This window comes from Odontesthes bonariensis, chromosome 15 (assembly GCF_027942865.1).
Source record: "Odontesthes bonariensis isolate fOdoBon6 chromosome 15, fOdoBon6.hap1, whole genome shotgun sequence".
NCBI lineage: Eukaryota > Metazoa > Chordata > Actinopteri > Atheriniformes > Atherinopsidae > Odontesthes > Odontesthes bonariensis.
This window is the reverse complement of record NC_134520.1, coordinates 7,479,945-7,501,517: the sequence shown is the minus strand read 5'-3', so window position 1 is coordinate 7,501,517 and position 21,573 is coordinate 7,479,945. Positions and strand designations below refer to the sequence as shown.

The window sequence follows — 21,573 nt, the reverse complement described above, 5'->3', positions numbered from 1 at the left end:
CCGCACCAATCCGCCTGTCAATCTCCTGCTCCATTCTTCCCTCACTCATGAACAAGACCCCGAGATACTTGAACTCCTCCACTTGGGGAAGGATCTCATTCCCGACCCGGAGAGGGCATTCCACCCTTTTTTTCCACCCTGATGGTAAACCCTGTCTTCCTAAACACTTTTTCCCCTCATTTTGCAAAATTGACACAGCGGTTGGACCATGTGTCAAAAGTGGGGGAATGCTGGGAATAAGCTTGCGCACACATTGTGCTTATCATCCACAGAGTGGAGATGGTGTGGAAAGAGAAAATGGTACATTAAAGTCCAAGTTAGCCAAAATGTTGTGAACAAACGGGTCTGCTATGGACAAAAGCATTACCTATTGTGCTCACCTATATGAGGATGAGAATTAGAGCTCGAGTGAATCTCAGCCCATTTGAAATTTTATTTTATCCTGGGAGTGGGACCTGTAACCAGACCCCTCCCCTCCACAACTGTTTGTGACGATGCAATGTTGTCTTACTGTCAAAACCTTTCCACTGTTCTCTCTCAAGTTTCAAAGACAGTGAAAGCAGCTCTTTCAGCCTCAGCGGAAACATCCCTGCACCCACTCCAACCAGGTGATTGGATAGTGGTGAAGGAACTTTGCAGGTAACACTGGAAGTCCAAACACTGGCAAGACCCGTTCCAGGTGCTACTGGTCACTCACACAGCTGTTAAAGTCACAAAGAGAGCAACCTGGATTCACGCCAGTCACTCTAAGAAGGTGCCAGAACCAATAGATGACTTCCACCCTGACATACATCAGCCTAACCAACTGGCCCTGAAGGACAAAGAAAAGAGTAAGCAGTAAAATTTCTACTCCACCGGTGTGTTAAGTGCTAGTAACCTCTGACACCGAAGATTAAGACATCCTCACGAGACCTGCCATGAAGCGACGTGAGAGTCACATGTGTGAACAATGGCAGAAACTGTTTGTTGTTTGTATTTTATTATTTGTAACCAGCATGTGCATATTTTATCTTGATTTCACAGGAAGCAATAATACAGGTCATCTTAAAGATGCCTCTCCTAGTGGCAACTCCAGAAATGTTTTACAAGAACCATGGGTGTCGCGCAACGTTTGGTATCAATTGGTGAATTATTCTGTCAGATCTGTCACCGATGCTTCTTGTGTAAATTGTATGAAAGATGCACAGCCTGTTGCTTTTACAGGAGTGCCTGGGGAAGTTGATCCTTTAACTTGTACTTCCTATGCCATCTGCTCTAAAGGCAGTCGTAATGAGACGCTGTACCTGCCTGAGGTTGCCCCTGATTTGGCAACGTATCGACTCCGTGGTGCTATAAATTGTACCTATCATTTGTGTACACATTGTTGACTGATGAGAGGAAGTTATTTTAAGGGCCTGTATGGCAAATATCATAGTGAGGGAGACCACTAATCTTGGTGTACTGAATGTGCGCCCCTCACCAGTTGCATTATTCCACCACCGCCACATTTTAAGCACAAAATACTTATATAATTTGCTATGAATCCCAACCTGAATCTGCAAATTAATTCAACAGACATGCCCTTGACAGTGTCCCCCGACATGTGTAATGTTACCGTCTCTGTCAGGTGGGGAAGAAATAGTACTCAGAGTTTATCACTATGATTAAGATTAAGATTAAAATGAGATTTTATTGTCATGCATACACATGAAATTTGTCCTCTGCTTTTAACCCATCCAGGTTGACCCCTGTTGACACACACATGCACAGGATCACACACACTCAGAGACAGATACCAACCTGGAGCAGTGGGCAGCTGTTCACAGCGCCCGAGGAGCATGGGGGTACGGTGCCTTGCTCAAGGGCACCTTGGCCATGACAAGGAGGTGGACTGACACCCCTCCCGCTGTCAGTTTCACCAATCTTTTTTAAATGGTGAGAGTGGGAATTGAACCGCCAACCTTCCAGGTCCGACTCTAACCACTGAGCCACGGCCGCCCTGTTTTAAACTCACAGTGTGTGCAAACGCAGGTTGATGTTTCACAGATTAAGTTATCATTTTTCTCGTTTCTTTTGGGTTGATTAATACAATGGATACCTTATTACACAAGAGACGGGCCTGATAACTGAAGGCTCTGCCTCCCATTCTACTTTTAGAAACTCTGGGAACCTCAAGTAAACCTGCAGTTTGGGAGCTCTGTTAGGAAAATATCTTATAATGAGATCTTTAAGATATGATGGAGCTCGGTCATTAAGAGCTTTATATGTGAGAAGAAGAATCTTAAATTCTATTCTGAATTTAACAGGGAGCCAATGAAGAGAAGCTAAAACTGGAGAAATATGATCTCTCCTGTTAGTTCTCATCAGAACTCTGGCTGCAGCATTTTGGATCAGCTGGAGGCTTTTCAGAGAATACGTGGGACAGCCCAATAATAACGAATTACAGTAGTCCAATCTTGAAGTAACAAATGCATGGACTAGTTATTCTGCATCACTCTGAGACAGGATGTTCCTGATTTTAACAATATTACAAAGGTGAAAGAAGGCAGTCCTAGAAACCTGTTTCATATTCAATTCAAATTCAAATTCAAAATTCAAAAATACTTTATTTATCCCAGAGGGAAATTAAATGTTGATGTAACTCAATTAAATCAAGGAGTTATTATAGATGCTGATGGCTGTGGGCAGGAAAGATTTCCTATAGCGGTCCGTTTTGCATCCAAACTGAAGAAGCCTTTGACTGAAGAGACTCTGTTTTCCGATAACAGTCTCATGGAGAGGATGTTCAGGGTTGTCCATAATTCTCTTGATTTTATGCAAAATCCTTCTTTGCATTATTGTCTCCAGAGGTTCCACAGTCGTCCCCAGAACAGAACCAGCCTTCCTTATCAGGTTGTTGAGTCTTTTTAGGTCCCTGGTTCTGATGCTGCTGCCCCAACAGATGACGCAAGAGGAAATGACGCTCTCAACAACAGACTTGTAGAAGATCTGCAACATCTTGTTGCAAACCTTGAAGGACCTTAGCTTCCTCAAGAAGTACAGTCTGCTCTGTCCTTTCTTGTAGATTGCTTCACTGTTGTTTCTCCAGTCCAGTCTGTTGTACAGATGAACAACAAGGTATTTATATTCCTCAACCACCTCCAGTTCTTCTCCCATGATGGAAACAGGGTTTGATCTGACCCTGTTTCTCCTGAAATCTACAATCATCTCCTTTGTTTTGTTAACATTCGAGATGAGATGATTGTTCCCACACCATGCCACAAAGCAGTCCACCAGCTCTCTGTACTCAGCTTCTTGTCCATCTCTGATACACCCGACAACTGCAGAGTCATCTGAATATTTCTGTAGATGACAGGAGTCTGACTTGTACTGGAAGTCTGAAGTGTACAGAGTGAAAAGGAATGGTGAGAGTACAGTCCCCTGTGGTGCTCCTGTGCTGCTGATCACCTGGTTAGACACACAATTCTTCAGTTTGACAAACTGTGGTCTGTTTGTCAGGTAGTCATTAATCCAGGTGATTGTTGAGGCCTCCACCTGAGTCTTCTGGAGTTTAAGACGAAGCAGATCAGGCTGAATTGTGTTAAATGCACTGGAGAAATCAAAGAACATGATCCTCACAGTGCTGCCTGCTTTGTCCAGATGACAGTGGGTTTGTTGAAGCAGGTGTATGATAGCGTCTTCAACTCCAACTCCATGGCGATAAGCAAACTGCAGGGGGTCCTGATATATGCTGGTTTGCTTACACAGGTGGGTCAACAGGAGTCTCTCCAGGACCTTCATGATGTGGGATGTCAGGGCAACAGGTCTGTAGTCATTGATGACTGAAGGGTGAGTTTTCTTTGGTACCGGAACCAGACAGGATGTCTTCCACAACAGTGGTACCTTCTCTTGGGTCAAGCTAAGGTTGAAAAGGTGTTGCAGAATCCCACAGAGCTGCTCTGCACAAGCCTTCAGGACTCGGGGGCTGACACCATCTGGACCTGCAGCCTTGTTCCGGTTCAGTCTCTCCAACTGCCTCTTCACCTGACTTCTAGAAACAGAAAATTGGGAGGGGGAGGCAAAGGGGACAGCAGCATCTCCTGATTTGGTTGAAGACAAACTAGTGGAAGCAGAAGAATCCATGACTGAGGTGGAGGTGGAGATGTTACAGGAAAGCTGTGGGTCAGAGGAGGGTGGGATGTCTCTTTGGCTGGGAACAGGAGGGGAGGATGGTGAGCTTGTTCCTGAACTGAACCTGTTGAAGAATGTGTTCAGCTCATTTGCTCTGTCCAGACTTCCATCCATCCGATCCTCCCTCTGCTTGAGGCCTGTGATCTTATTCATTCCTGACCACACATCTGTGATATTGTTCCTCTGCAGTTTACTCTCAAGCTTCTTTCTATACACCTCCTTGCTCTCTCTGATCTTGACTTTGAGCTGCTTCTGTACACTCCTCAGTAACTCCCTGTCTCGCTCCCTAAAGGCTCTTTTTTTCTTGTTCAATAGTTCCTTTAGCTCACTGGTGATCCAGGGTTTGTTATTAGGGAAGCATCTCACTGTTCTGGTGGGGATGGTGTTGTCCACACAGAAGTTTATATAGTCAGTCACACACTCAGTCATGGCATTAATGTCCTCTCCATGTGGCTTACAAAGAGAAATCCAATCGTTTGCATCAAAACAACCCTGTAAGGCTTCTTCAGCTTCATGTGACCACTTTCTAACAGTCCTTTTTTTGACAGGTAGTCTCTGGACAAGGGGTTTATATGCTGAACAGAGAAAAACAAGGTTGTGATCTGATTTACCGAGGGGAGGTCTTGATTTGGAAATGTATGAATCCTTGACATTTGTGTAAAACAAATCCAATGTCTTGTTTTCTCTGGTAGAGCAGCTGACAAACTGTTGAAAAGTTGGCAGTGTAGCAGAGAGTGAGGCATGATTAAAATCACCAGATATTGCCACAAAATAATTGGGGTGTTGTGTCTGTATCTTAGCAACAACGGAACTGATGACATCACATGCAGTGTCGGCAACAGCTGAGGGTGGAATGTAAACAGCCACCAAAACAACACTGGTGAACTCTCTTGGCAAATAATATGGACGAAAACTTACTGCCAATAGTTCAATGTCAGGACTGCAGAGACGACTCTTCACAGTAACATGTCCTGGGTGACACCATCTGTTGTTGACAAGCACTGCCAATCCACCCCCTTTCCTTTTCCTGCTACTCTTTAAATCTCGATCTGCTCGTACAGTCAGGAAGCCCGGCAGAGAGACGCTGGAGTCGGGGATATGATCCTGCAGCCATGTCTCAGTAAAACACATAATGCTACATTCCCCATATTCTTGCTGAGTCCTTGTCAAGGCTAGAAGTTCATCCAACTTGTTAGCTAACGATCTTACATTGCCCATGATGACGGATGGCAGAGATGGTTTGAACTTCTTCTTTCTTTCTCTCCTCTTTGCTCCTGCTCTGCATCCACGACGCCTCCTTTTCAATTCCAGTGGGATTTCTGGCTTCAGTTGTCGAATTATTTCTGCTTTTCCAATGTTAATCAGCTGCTCCCTGTTGTAAACCACCCTGTTGCTATGGTTATGCATCATAACAAAAGAGCAAAATATACAAAAGTATTGGAAAAAAATCAATCCAGCTGCACAGCATCCAAGGCAGGAAGGAACAGTTGTCCAAAAAATGCAATTTCTTCCAAGAAAAAACAGGAGTGAAATTTAGAAAAAAAAGAAAATCTCAATGTGAGGTACAGAGCTACTCCAACGTGCTGCCACCCTCAGCGGCGCATTCTAGAACAAAATATGCGAGTCAAATGATAAATTCTGGTCAAAAATAACTCCAAGGTTCCTCACTGTAGTACGAGAAGCCAAGAAAATACCATCTAGAGTAACTATAGCTAGACAATTTCTCCCTGAACCGCTCAGGTCCAAAGATAACAACTTCAGTTTTGTCTGAATTTAGAAGCAGACAGTTCTGAGTCATCCAGGTCTTTATGTCTTTAAGTAAGTAATCTTTATTTGTACAGCGCCTTTCACAGACCAGGGTACCAAAGCGCTTTACAGGTACAATAGAAACACACAGTTAGGAAGTACATAAAAGTATAAGTTTAAAAGGCCAAGGCAACTCAGTGACAATCATAGCAGCCCTAAGACAATTAAGAAAAAACCTGAACAAATAAGTAGGTCTTAAGTTGCCTTTTGAAGGCGTCAACAGACTCCATCGAGCGCAGAGAGAGCGGAAGATCGTTCCAAAGCCTGGGAGCAACAGCCTGGAAGGATTGGTCTCCTCTGGTCCGGAAACGAGTGTGTGGCACCATCAGAAGATTCTGATCCACAGACCTCAGATCCCGAGCTGGGGTGTAAGACTGGATCAGATCACTGATGTAAGGTGGAGCCTGACCATGCAATGCTGTGAAAGTTAAAACCAACATTTTAAAATTTATCCTAGAGGAAACTGGCAGCCAATGAAGAGCTTTAAAGATCCTATGGCATGAAAATAAATGGAGGCTTTTATATATTTTTAGAGGCTTTAGTGGTCCCCTTATACTGTATTATACTGTATATAGGCAACATTCTGCCTTGGTGCAGAATTACAGCCAGTCCCAAAATGAGTTTTTCTTAGGATCCTCAGAATGAGCTGTTTAGGGCCTGCAGCTTTAAATGCAAATTAGGAGGAGAAAGACGGGGCAAAGCGGAGGGTGGGGGTGTGGCCTTACTTCCGCCCTTGGTACCATGCGCAAATGCGTTGTGAATCGCTATGGCACGTAGAACAGCAGTCGTTCAAGCTTTTCAATTTGACCCAGAGTCTGATCCAGATGGAGAAGAAGTTGAAGAAGTTGAAAATCAGCGACTACAGCAGGACGTCTCTGAATGGTTAGTTAAGTATTTCGCCGTTAATTTAGTTTGTTTTGCTTATGTGTTGTTACAGATATTATCATGTGGGCTTAGCTACCTATGCTGAAGTAGTTGTATGTCTAGTTATATCAGTAATCTTTGTCATAAAAAAGAGCTATGCAGCCTTCACATCCATGTAAATCATGTTGCACATTACTCATGATTTATTCCTGAAGATAAATGTTCACCGTATGAAAAATAATATTTGATTTACTCCAGAGCACATTTGATGTTTACTTACTCAACAGCCACAAGCTAGACACTAACAAGCCATTATACCTTTTTATGTTGTTTATATCCACCTACATTTTTTACATAGGTGCCATTGTGGAAAATGTGCAACTATGCCCACAGAAGTGGGCATAGTTCCCCAATCACTCCTCAGTTTTTATTTGCTGCCTTGAGATACCACAGGTAACATTCTCACCACCTCACTGGAAAATAATTTGTCTCTTCTTTAGGCAACTAATTTTGCTAATAAATGTCACTTACCGTTTCTAATTCTAAAAAGGTTACTACACGACTTCGGTAGGTCGAAGAACAGCTCCCATGCATGGTAGACCATCCTGGATTGGAGCCTGTCTGCCTAAATGTCTACTCACTTCAAAATGCCAGCCAAATATAAAGAGCAGACTATGGTCCTCTACAGTTCAGAGAAATACACCGGTAAATTGTGCATTGTTAGATAAGTTAATAACAGAAGTTTAGAGTTTTGACTTTGTATTCCAATAATTTTTTTTTTTTTTTACAGCGTGGGATGGGGTGGGGGGGGACACAAAACAGACCGAATATGATCCATTGGTGCATAGAATTATTTTTTCACACACACAATGATACATTCAGAATTTAATATCTAAAATTTCTGAATCAATTGTTCAGTCGCTACAGGTATCTGTCCTGTCGCAGTTTTGTGAGCTGGTGCTGGGGCTTCTTGGGACGCAGAATCCGGGTTGTAATTCCAGCCTGTGTGGTCCTGCGCATCCGCTCGGAGTTTCCTGATGAGGAAGGCCACTATGTTGGGTTTAAACCGCCCCCTGTTTGAACCTTGACACAAAGCTGGCAATGACCTCCTCCTTGTCCGGCCTCTCATACTGCGCTGATAAGTTTTCTGGGACAGAGATGGCCAACAGCGCATCGTTGTATGGTGTCAGGTTAAAAAAAGACTTCATCGAAGATTAGGTCCATCATATCAGAAACATAACCTGTATCATAAAGCACAAGCAGTATCTCCATTTAATTGGTTGAGTTTTGTTTTTACTGTGCATTTTGTGTATTTGTATGTAATCCATTTTTCTTCGAGAGAAATAAATGTTAAAATTCCAAACAATGTGTCATTTTAATTGATTTGAACCATTACCAAAGGTCGCTTTTGTCTTTACTGGTTTAGCTCTGCACTCTCCCTTCCGAGACTTTGGAAAGGAGAGTTTAAAGAGGGGCACACCTTCCTCCGTTTCGGCCTGTGGTCGATCCGCATTTTCATTGAAATGCATAGCAGCCAGGTAGAGTCTGGAAGTACAAGATAAAAATATTTGTTCATATTGACAGATATTTTAAACTAAAATTCCTAAAAGTATTGAGTAAAGATTTGTTTTACCTGCACAGCATTCCAATAAAGGGAAACACTACATTTTTTGGAGCAAAACGAAGGATGACTGCATGGAAAGCCTCCAAAGATGACGTTTGTGGTGGAGGCTCAGTTTTTCCACATCCTTCAGCGTTCTTTTCTTTGTCAGCAGAGACTCCAACTTGTAGAAAGCTGGAGTTGCTGCAAACAATAACAAAATATCTTATTAGAAAACAATACAGTAACAAATATCACAGCAATGACCTCGTTGTTTGCTTGTCTGTTTGCTGTTTTAACATTTTGCCTGCATATTGGTTGAGATACCTGATTGGAGCCATTTCTTTTTGTCCGTTGTTGTGCCGATTGCATGCTCACACTTGGGGTAAAGAGGATTCTCATGCGTGTGGATATCTTGCACATGGTTGAGGATCGCGTTCCACTTGGCAATTCTCTCTGGCCCTGAGGTTGAATTAGCTGCAGTCCAGTATATGTGGTTGTTGATGCTTTTCATCCACTTGTTCAGTTTCTCACAGTCTTTCATCTTACATAGGACTTCCAGTTTCTTTGAAATTCCTAAAATGAAAGCAAACAACATTCCACTTAGTAAAGAGTAATAGTGACAACTATGCTGTAGCAATTCAAAAACAATTTCAAAGCATTTGATAATATTGACTCATAATGTCAGCATTTGACTGTCCAACATCATTGCTGTCAATTTTTCTGATGACACAGCAGTAGTTGACCTAATTTCTAAGAACAATGAGCAGGCTTACTTGAATGAGGTAGATAGACTTTCAAACTGTTGCCAAGACAACAACCTACTCCTATTGTTACCAAGACTAAGGAGATATATATAGATTTCAGGCAATATCAGCAGAAAGTCTACCAACCAGTCCAGATTAACGACTCTGAGGTGGAAAGAGTAGATCTTGGTGTTGATATTTCTGAACATCTGACTTTGACCAAACATGTTGATTCACTGGTGAATGCCAGCGTCTTTTCCACCTCAGATGCCATAAGTACTTTAGGTTACCTGAAAACCTGAATAGTTACCTTTTGCGAAGTGCCACACATCGTAGTACTGGGTGATGTTTCTCTCCCTGAGGAACTTTTGCACTTGAGGATGACGATCGGTGACAATGCAATCCAGGTTGACGTCACGCGACTCGAGCAAGGCCAGACTCCTCGTCAGGCCCTCTTTCTCCATATAGCAGCTACCACCAACCTCGTTGCTCTGTCACCACAGAAAAAAAAACACATTAGTAGACAATGTATTATGGACCTTGATTTTTAAATTACAACCAATAACCCCTTTACAGAGTCAATTTCAACAACTCACCTGGACCAACTGAATGTCCACAACGGTGTTAGTTTGGAGATCCATCATGGTGTAACTCCCATATTTTGCAGAGTGACCTGTTAAAAATTGGGTTTAAAAAATGACACTTGGAATCACTATTCAATACATATTATGTATTCTTATATTTAGGTGCAATTCATAACTTCACATAACAACACACTGCTTAGAGCCATCAGACCTGGTCCCTGGCTTTTGTGTCTCAGAGCCAGCACTATTACACTCTGATTGCTGGCCTTTGGCTACAGATAGTTGGAGCTAAAGACCTTGATAAAACCACCCCCTGCCTGCTGTCATTCCTTTGAACTTCAAACAATATCACTGTACAAAATACAATACTTCAGTCAAGTAACAATACCTGGAGAATCAGCCCTCATGTCACCACCGAGTATGACTTTTTCCTCCCGAGTAAGCCGCTGCAGATTCACATCCTGTGTGACTTTCCAGTGGTGAATAACTGCAGGTTCATTGAAGGCTCTGGCATGCCGGCGAAATGTTTCATACCGAAACAACTCCAGCTTCATTGCCTTTAAGACCTGGGTGTGGAGGGGAGAAATAATACATGTAATTTGATATAAATACAAGTATTTCAGTTACGGTATCTACAGTTGCACATACTTTACCTTTTCTATTTGTATGAAAGATGCACCACTCAGGTACACAGCGGCAGAAAGGTGCAGGTTTCCAGCTGGCGTGCTACCCAGGATAGGCTGGCTATTCCATTGTCTTCTAAATGTGCAGTGGGGACACCGCTGCTTTACAGACAGGAATGTCCCCAGCCTTTGAGTCTTCACATCACATGCCCGTGTGCAGACCGGACATGCATTAAACAACTGCATGATGCAGTTCTCGTACACTATGTACTTCTTGATGTGTGTGGAAGTGGAGGACTCCTCTCTATTGAGAATGAGGAGTTGTCGTCATAGTACAGAGCCCCGCCCCTATCTGCCATGTTGGCAGAATGCTAGCGAGAAAACGCCATTCTCTCCGTTTGTTTACATTGTACGCGTGTGCTTTTAAATCAGTAAGTTTAAACAGTGCGGAATTGCAAGAACATGCCTGGAAATCACTGCTGTGTGAAGAACTGTTCCAGTACCTCACATAATACGTTTGGGAAACATAGGAACAACGAAATACATTTTTTTCGGTTTCCTAAATGGATGCAGCATCAGGGAGAGCAGGCGTCTGACCTGACGAGGAGACGCCGGGTTGCCTGGCTGGCTGGACCTTACTTTCGATTGCACCCCTCCGTCGATGAGAGTGTGTTCTCTACATTTTCACTCGGGTACATTATCTAAAAATCTCTTTATGTTGTTGTCTCTTAAAGCTACGAAGTTACTTTATGTTGTTGCAAACCCTGAAGTGCACCTGACGTTGCTGCCTAGCTAGCTAACTAGCGAACTGTTGCCTCTTCGAAAATTAATGTTAACTACCCCCTAATGTGGCTAATGTGTTAATGTGTACCCCTTCAGCCCTTTTGTCATACCATGAGCAACGTTACCCTCTCAGTCTGTATCTTTATTTTGCATGTGTTCTGTGATGGGTTTGCCATTGATTGCATAGGTTTTTTTCATAAACTATTTATTCTGTTTTAGGTAAGCCATCATATGAGATGTTGGAGAACCACGCTGACTGGACAAATTCAGATTTTTACATTCAACTGTACCTGTGCACATGCTGCTCAAATGTGAGGGTGAAAACCTAATGCCTTTAGATAAGATTGTCACTGTTTGCTGTGCCTTAACGAACATGTGCAAAAGTGTTGTTTGAGTTCATTCTTCATTGTTCATTACTTTTTAATTTGTTTGAAATAAATGTTTGAGTGCCTTGTTCATTACCTTTTAATTTGTTTGAAATAAATGTTTGAGTGCCTTGTTCATTACCTTTTAATTTGTTTGAAATAAATGCTTGAAACAACTTGATATGGCTTAACAATGTTTATTAACAGAACAGGAAAAAAGAATAAGGGCGCAAGGTGCAGAATGCAATATACCTCTAGGAAAAGTTAACAGTGCAAAAGAACGTGTGCATTCAGAATAAAAAGTATAAAAATTTCCAGCATGTAAACATTGACAACAAGCAATAATAAAATAATACTGTTACTAGTGCAAAAGAACAAAGAAACACTATTCAGCACAAGAAGAGCAAAACCATGGCGTGTCAGCGGAGGGTCTGTCCACAAGCCCCACACAACTGAAGTGATACCACTGGACTGGTAAGTGGAGGCTCACAGAGTCTCCGTGAATGCAGGACCTGTAAAATAAATAAAGTGAAATAAACTAAACAGTAAAAAGCATTTATTTCAAGTTACAGTCTACACTTTAGACACATTGATAATGGCTGTAATCTAACCAGGACATGTACACCTTGCATTCAAAATGTTAATGGCTTAAATCTAACCAGGAATGTACGCCTTGCATTCACAATGTTAATGGCTTAAATCTAACCAGGAATGTATGCCTTGCAATCACACATAAGTACCCTAGCCAACCCAGAACTGGTTTGTTCACTTTGCAGCCCCCAACACCCAACACAATAACCTGCTACAGTATGTGTCGTTGGGCTAAAATCAAATGACAACTAAATACCTGAACATAAGCTTTAGCATACATCAAAACATTGGAAACGTTTGTGTTCATTGAACATCTCGTTAATCTAGTGTTTACAAAACAAGTCGCAGTTAATTACGTTGTCATTTTGGTCAAGAAGTGTCTCAATGCAATGTAATTACAACACACTAAAATGCATGACAAGAACCTTACCTTTGCCAGTACAACGCTGTTATCATCACCAGAGCCACCTGGAGGCTTGTAGATGGCCAAGTCCTGCACCCAGCCACAGCAGAAAGTCTCGTACGATTCCAAAGATTTGTGACTTTTAAACTCCTGCATAGTGTAGTAACTTACACCAAAGACAAGATAATTGACTATGTCCATATATGTGCACGGAGGTAACTGGTCCAGGTCTCTGTGCCATTCTGCTGCAGGGAGCTCGTAAGGATCAATATTTTGGATGCTGGACAGTTTCTCCAAATACCGCTGCTTTGCGCTTGTAATAAGCTTGTCCCTGTAAGGTCCCTTTTCTTTCGCCTTATCTCTCTGCATTGCTTTGCTTTCTTTCTTTCTTTTGTATTCGTCTCTGCCCTGCCGAAATGACAAATGCGGGAAGATATCCGTTAAGTTAATGGCGTTGCCCCTGGCAACCAATAGATTCTTCTGCCAACATGGCCGACCGGCCGACCGGAGTCACGTGACTCCTCATTCTCAATATAAAACCACAAAGAAAGCAAAACACATTTTGAGTTAATCAGATTGAGCTTTCATCTGGACAGTACTTTAAACCAGCACACTCCTTGAAGCCGGATGAATAATCTGTATGCACATAAATAATCCTAAAAGTAATGCTATAAACAACAACAGTCTCGCTGAGACCAATCCTTCATGTTGGAATGCCATACAATTAAAAAAAAATTATGAAAGTTCTCACAATCCCTACATTTTCTTCACACTCACACACAGATAATGATAACTTACAGCCTCAGTGTAGAGTTTTCCGACGCTGTGACAGAGTCTGCAGGGTCATAAGTGGAATCCTGTCCCTTTGGGGTATCCACTAAAGAGCTTCCCTCCAATGCATCATCTTCCTGCTCCTCCTCAAGATCCAATCGAGGTCTTTTGGATGCTCTCTTTACTGGTGTTGATGACAGGAACAAAGGGTCTACATTGGACGTCCCAACACCAAAGTCTTTGCAGGAGACAGTTGCCTGGACACCTGCAACAAATATCACCATTGTACCGTCAGGATGTATGTTTGTTTGATATGTCAAGTCATACATGTGTATGACATATGATGTATTCATACAGTGACAGCACTCTTCTAACCCGAGACCAATTTCACATGTGGGACAATAAAGTTAATCTCATCTTATTGAAGGTGGCTAGAACATACCTTCACTTCTTTCTTTTTTTTACTTTATTGCCAATAACGTATAGGCAATACAAACAAACACACCACACAGAAACAGACAAATACCGTAATAATAATAACAATATTATACATAAAACACACATATACAAATAAAATTTAAAATTAAAATAAAATAAAAATACAGAAAAAAAAAAGGTTCACCTTGATTGCAAGCTTATGTTACATTCGTCTTATACAATTATATGCTTAACCAATATAAAGAATGACAGGTGTCCATCTCCTAAGGAAAAGGGGTAATTTTAACTGTAGAACTGTCATATTTTCCATCACTTGGACTTGATTACACCTCTGTCTCCATTGAGCCACTGTATGAGGCTCAGGCTGCATCCAACGCATTGTAATAATTTTTCTTGCGATCATTAGTAAGACATGCAAAATATAACACTGGTCTTTAGTAAAGTTTTGTTCTGGTGTTTTCTCAAGCAAAATAAATACAGGGTCAAAATACCTTCACTTCTGATGTGGGCCTTCAAAGTCCTAAAGGATAGCTGTGTGGCTACAGTATGTGTTTCCAGTTGGTCTGTCTGGCAGGCAACATCCCTTGAGAGAGGTAGCTGAATAAAAGCACTTGATGTGCTGGCCTGTGTAGATACAACAAGGTCAAATTAGTACAAGTTATTACTTTGTATTGAGAATGAGGAGTTGTCGTCATAGTACAGAGCCCCGCCCCTATCCGCCATGTTGGCAGAATGCTAGCGAGAAAACGCCGTTCTCTCCGTTAGTTTACATTGTACGCGTGTGTTTTTAAATCAGTTAGTGTTAACATTACGGAATTGCAAGAACATGCCTGGAAATCAATGCTGTGTGAAGAACTGTTCCAGTACCTCACACAATGGCCCTCATTTATCAAACTTGCGTAAGACGAAAAACGTGCGTAGGTCGTGTGTACGTTCTTTTCTGCGCAAAGGTTGGCATTTATCAAATCCATCGTGAACGCAGGAAAGATGAAATCGCCACGACAGGTCTGAGGCCGTGTACGCACTTTTCCATTTTGACTTGCGGTGACTGCAATACAGCAGCGTCACTAGTGCGTGCTCAGGAGTCGCAACAAATCCCTAGGTTAAAATGACAGACTTATCACTTTAAAGAAGGCCCATGTTTTATTTGACTTCAACATAAATATAAACATAAACGCAAATTAAATAAATTAAACAAGTACAACTCCGTAATTGGAAGAGTGATGGCTCATTATTCAACCGTGCACCCTCACACCGAACAGGAGAGGCGCTTTAACACTGCGCATTCGCGCACGCGTGCCACTGTGGAGAGGTGTATAGGGCTCCTAAAGCTGGATCTGTCTCTCGGCTGCGGGGGGAACCCTATCCGCCCGAAAAGGTATGCAATATTATTATTGCATGCGGGGATCTCCATAACATTGCCCAAAAAAATGGAGTGCCATTTCCAGATGTACATCCAGAGGACCCCGTACCCAGAGATCCCTTCCACCAGCCTGCACAGCCAAGAGCGCTCAGGAGGAGAGAGGAACTTATTCAGCTATTCTGACTTTCGGTAAGCATTCTGTTATTCAAGGAAAAAAGAAAGGAGAACAACGATTTCTTTCAGCATTTATTCTGTGACTTCAGTGTACTGTCGATAGATTGCATGGTGTGTGTTAAAGCCATCATCCACTTCACGATCTCTGTTTGTCTTTCTAGGACCTCTGTGGTTAACACGGCTGGCCGGTGTGACGCTGCAGACCGGGGGGCAGAGGCAGAGGCTTCGGATGTTGACAGGGCCGCGTATTCGTTGCGCGGGTCAGGTTGCCCGGATGCCACTTCGGATTCATCTGTGAATGAAAAATATTAGTTTGATTAGGAACCTCATTTGTGTTGAAAATTAAAGCAACTGTTTTATTTAAATGTCTTGGGAGTCATTCTTACCATTCTCGAGCTCTAGCATGGGCGCATCAGTGTCAAGTTTCCCTGGCACGCCTGATGAGGACGTAGCTCCGATCACGCCAGCCACCCTCTCCTCCAAGGCACTCAAATCCAAACCTGGATTCCCCCCCCCCCCCGTTTGTGACATGCTGCGTCGGAGAGCTGCGACCTTCTTTTTTGGCCAATTTCATATCGGACCACTTCTTCCTGATCTTACTGGAGAAAAAGTAAAACATCGCTCAATTTTAGATTTAATTTAATCTGGAGTTTATCACATTTTATTGACCATCACAGTAGGGGAAAATACATACCTCGTCCGGTCTGCGATTTACATCGCCAACGCTGTTGACAGCCGTCCCAGCTGTCAACGCTGTTGACAGCGTTTCTTTGCCGCCTTTCGTCTATCCATGTCGCAAATTCTAGAGGTGCGGCCTCTCAGCCCCCTTTTGTAGAAGGCGTGGTTAGGATCATTACGATGGATTTCAGCCACCGGATTTATCAACAGCCGCTCGGTCTTACGATGGGATTGGTGTGGTACGCATGTTCTGTAAATCTCACTTGAGCCTCTGCGTACGACGAGTTCTCCGCTCATATCTACGATGCTTTCTACGACGGCTTGATAAATGAGGGCCAATACGTTTGGGAAACATAGGAACAACGAAATTCGTTATTTTAGGTTTCCTAAATGGATGCAGCATCAGGGAGAGCAGGTTTCTGACCTGACCAGGAGATGCCGGGTTGCTTGGTTGGCTGCAATAAGAAGAAAGGACCTTACTTTCGATTGCGCCCCTCCGTGGTTGAGAGTGTGTTCTCTGCATTTTCACTCAGGTAAGTTATCTAAAAATCTCTTTATGTTGTGGTCTCTTAAAGCTACGAAGTTACCTTATGTTGTTGCAACCGTTGTTTTACCGTTGTGTTACCGTTGTTTTACTGTTGTTTTACCGTTGCTGCCTAGCTAACTAGCGAACTGTTGCCTCTTCGAAAATGCTCAATTTGCAAACTGTTGCCTCTTCGAAAGTCGCAGTTAATTACGTTGTCATTTTGGTCAAGAAGTGTCTAAATGCAATGTAATTACAACACACTAAAACGCATGACAAGAACCTTACCTTTGCCAGTACAACGCTGTTATCATCACCAGAGCCACCTGGAGGCTTGTAGATGGCCAAGTGCTGCACCCAGCCACAGCAGAAAGTCTCGTACGATTCCAAAGATTTGTGACTTTTAAACTCCTGCATAGTGTAGTAACTTACACCAAAGACAAGATAATTGACTATGTCCATATATGTGCACGGAGGTAACTGGTCCAGGTCTCTGTGCCATTCTGCTGCAGGGAGCTCGTAAGGATCAATATTTTGGATGCTGGACAGTTTCTCCAAATACCGCTGCTTTGCGCTTGTAATAAGCTTGTCCCTGTAAGGTCCCTTTTCTTTCGCCTTATCTCTCTGCATTGCTTTGCTTTCTTTCTTTCTTTTATATTAGTCTCTGCCCTGCCGAAATGACAAATGCGGGAAGATATCCGTTAAGTTATCCGTTAAGTTAATGGCGTTGCCCCTGGCAACCAATAGATTCTTCTGCCAACATGGCCGACCGGCCGACCGGAGTCACGTGACTCCTCATTCTCAATATCTTCCAAATGCAAGTTTGAAGACTTAGCCCTATGCTAATCGCGATTTTGACATTCTCAGCTGATTGCTCTGGTTTGCAAAGATGGACGTAGTGCTAGTCATTTTAATCAGGGGAAAGGCAGATATCGTGCGCGCCATAACACCAACAGCAGGACGGCTATCAAAACAACAAATAAGTACACAACACTGGCGTAGCAGTAAATGAGGTGTCCACTCGCATACCTCATGCTATTTACTGTTACATTAGCGACAGTAGCTGCATTAGCTATTAGCTGCAGAGCTAACGATACTTTCAGGACACTTTCTTGTGGTAACAAGCTATTTAACTATACTGTACATACATAAAAGCAAGACAATTATAGAGCGTTAAATTACTTACTTGTCCGAGGTCTGTAGTTGGGCCAAAGAGAGTTGGTACTGATCCAGGGTTCATTTTAAGACGATCGGCAAGGCCAGCTCGGTATTGGCCCAAGTTTTGGAAACAATCCTCCGTGAAATGTTTGGCGCACACATACACAAATCTCTTCTGTTCTTTTGTCACTTTCCCAGAAAAAAACAAAATCTGTCCACTGGCTCTTTAGGGGTTCTGATGCAGGAGCTTTAAAAAGATTTTTTAGATCCGTTGTATATCCATGTACAGAGCAAATGTTATGCTTTCGATCAGCCATGGTGTGTTAGACATCCTACGCAGAAAAATCAAGATGGCGTTGCGCAGACTTTCAACTGATTTTACAATGAGCTGGCCAAAGAGCTGTGGGCGGGGAAAGGCAGTTTATTGGCTCTGGGTGGAAACAACCTCCACGTCATAAGCGGGCATACGTCATAAGCGGCGGCTTTCTCGATCAGGCCTTCTGCATGGTCACATTTCCAAAGGCAGAGAATAATTTCCAGTGCATGGTTTAGGTCTATCGTCATTTTTAGACACTGGGGGACCGCTAGTGATGGCAAAATGAGGCTTTGTGAACCAATGAGGCTTTCCAGCCCAAAGGTTCGCCAAAAGGTTCATTACCCGAAGCCTCATTGAAATGGTCTCTCTAGTGACACCTGCTGTGCAAAATGAATATATGACAGACTAAATTAACCCTGAGTTAGAGCATCCTGCAATATAAAATAAACAATTGTTGTCACTGTGTCTCAATGAAAATAAATGTGTGAAAACTGCATATATGGAAGTATTATTGAGTGCTATGGTGTTGATCACTCAAATGAAATATATCAATGATGTACACTGACTACAGTGCTTATGGAACTGGGAGTATGAAAGTGCTTATGGGACCGGGAGTCAGGAATAAACTGTAACAGAGCAGTATGGGCAACAAGACAAATATAAGTTATTGTTTTTTATTTTAAAAAATGTGTGTCAATAACGTTGCGGTTTAATATGCCCAGAAGAAAAAAGAGCGACAACAACTACCGATAACTATGTTCTTCTCTCGAAAAAACACACTGCACCGCGGGCTTTAGAAGAAAAAAAACGCTGAGTCAGGAATGCAGCGGCTCAGTCAGAAGAGCAGTGAAATACACGCGAGTCACTATTTGTCCTACTGTACTATACTTTGTATTTTGTTTTCATAATCATTTTTCATTTTCTCCCGTTCTAATCCAATGACTCGGGTCGCGGTGGGGCGGTGCTGATCTCCGCAATTTGAAGCCTTCAGTTCGTATTGATGATTCAAATTATTATGTTACAGTAGGCCTACAGTAGTTATTTGTAAAAAAAAAATAAAGGTTACTACTTCACGGATTTCGCCTATCACGGGTTCTTTTTGGAACGTAACCCCCGCGAAAAACGAGGGTTCATATCCTATATAACTATTCTAACACTATTCTAACCTAATTACGATATATTCTAAATGCAGTATAATAGATGATATAATAACTGAACTTAACCACTAACTCTGATACAACCAACGCACACTCTACCTCTCACCAATACCAAACGCCAACTCAAAACCCTCGAAGTGCCGCAAGGTTCAAACCCTTTTTATGCGATAGTGACGCTCAAAATGAATCAGTGACGTGTACACTGAATCCGAGGCCTCGTTTGTCATCAGTCACGTGATTTTTATGGAAACGATACAAGCCTCGAACCAACGCTTCATCTGGCTCGCCCCTTTTTGCTCGACACATGCTCCGAGGCCTCGCTTCAAACGCCACATCACTAGGGACCGCAGGCAGGCTAGAGGAACTCATATTAATGTTAAACAACCTTAAAAAGTGAAAATTTCATGCCATGGGACCTTTAAGAATAGGGGTTAAGTGAATCATCCTATTGGAGCGGGTCAGAATTCTCGCTGCAGAGTTTTGCACTAACTGCAGACCAGGAAGCTCCTTCTTGTTCAGACATGAAAACAAACTATTACAATAGTCCAAACGCGAAGACACAAATGCATGAATGATCAGCTCCAAATCATTTTGTGACACCATTTTCCTGAGTTTGGAGATTTTCCTCAGTTGAAAAAAGCAATTTTTAGTCAGCTGTTTGCAGTGTTGCACTAATGACATGTCTTTGTCAAACACAACACCCAGGTTTTTTAGGCTCGGTTTAACAGACTGGCCCAAGTCACCCAAGTACTGGTTAATCCCTAGAATGGAGTCATCAGGGGCAATAACCAGTGTTTTCAGTGTTTAACACATGCTTGTAGTCTGACCAACCTATTGGGTTCATCTGGTTTCATAGATAAGTACAGCTAAGTATCATCAGCATAGCAATGAAAATTTATGCCATGCTGTCTAATAATGTTACCTAATGAAAGCATGTATAAAGTGAAAAGAATCAGTCCAAGCACAGAACCCTGAGGAACTCCATGACTTACTCTGGTTTGTGAGGAAGATTCTTCATTTTCAAGAACTAACTGAAATCTTTCAGATAAATGACTTAAACCAGCCTAATGCAGTTCTTTTAATATATAACTTCCTGCTTCTGAAGAGTGCAGACGTGTCTCTGCTTCCTCCTGCTGCTTACTGCTTTATTCGCTTTTAAATCATTCTACTTCTTTCCACAAGTCTTGGATATAATTTCATTATTTTATTGTTTTTCTTTTAATTGTATATTTGTAAACGGTACTAGCCCTCCTGTTTACAAAGCAAATCGGACAGAACAATGTCTCCTAACCCTGCAGTATCAGTGAGCTGCACAGAGTGTGAGCAACTCTTTGCGAAGGTAGCACAGCTCGAGAAGAGGACTGAAACGCTGCAAGACATTCGTAACAACGAGGAATTTATTGACTCTATTATAGCTCCTGTGCAGGCTGTGGAGCCTTCATGTGCCAAAGGACTAACTCAGATATTTCTACACGGGATCACAGCTGATGTGGAATCTCACACTGCAGACCTGGCTGACACACTTCCCTGGATGTGTCCAAATGACACTGGAATATCTGGTGAAGCTCCCAAACCGGACAGTCCGACTGATATCTCCCACTGGAACAGTGTTGGTGCCAAACCCAAATCATCAACCCCAGCCAGGATCTGGTCTCATGTTGTCCGTCGCAGAGGTAAATCCAGCACGAAACCTAAACCTCCAGCACTCACTCCGCCACCTGAAGTTCCATTCCATAATAGATACGATCCGTTGACTCAAAATAGAGTGTGTGATGATGAATGTAACCCAAACATGAAGACAAACAAGAGAAATGGCCCCAAACCTCAGCCAAGGGCTAACCAGATCATCAGGAGAAGCCCAAATCCCACAACCAAGGTGAGGACTACAGAAGCGATCGACACCTCCACACAAAAAGGAATAGACACCATTCTAATCGGGGACACTATAACACAGCATGTCAGAATGGCAAAGACGGAAAATGTAACTTTTTCTTATACATCAGTCAGGGAAGTGATAGATATTTTGCCGACCATTCTGTCTACTCATCCAGATGGCACGAGGATCATTGTCCACACAGGGTCTTTTGATATTTTGAGAAGGAAGACTGGCTCTGAGAGAAGAAGAAAAACTTTTCTCTGCTGTTGGAGAGACTGTGTCACTATGGAGCACACCGTGTCTCCATTTCTGGCCCCATTCCGACTGTGGGCAATGGAATTGAACTTTTCAGCAGACTTCTTGGCCTAAACACATGGTTGTCAAATGCATGCATCGCCCATGGGATTAAGTTCATTGATAACTTTAATATCTTTTGGAACTGTAAGGAGGGTTTCAGACCTGATGGCATGCATCCGAATCGAGCTGGATGCAGATTACTTGGTGCACACTTACGTCATGCTGTTGGGACGGCAAACCCAAACATGACTGTACAGATTAGACTGAAGGACACAGCAGCGAGCCAAACAACCCCCAGCTCTCCCCCC

At 42.6% G+C, this 21,573-nt stretch overlaps 1 long non-coding RNA gene across 1 annotated transcript; it reads right to left on the bottom strand.

The window, feature by feature from the left end:
• Positions 1–9,574: 9,574 nt before the first annotated feature.
• On the bottom strand, positions 9,575–10,217 carry LOC142400893 (uncharacterized). Its single transcript, XR_012772992.1, has 3 exons — positions 10,138–10,217; positions 9,762–9,838; positions 9,575–9,656 (listed from the first exon to the last, which is right to left on the bottom strand). It is a non-coding gene; the product is annotated as an uncharacterized LOC142400893 (long non-coding RNA).
• Positions 10,218–21,573: the final 11,356 nt, after the last annotated feature.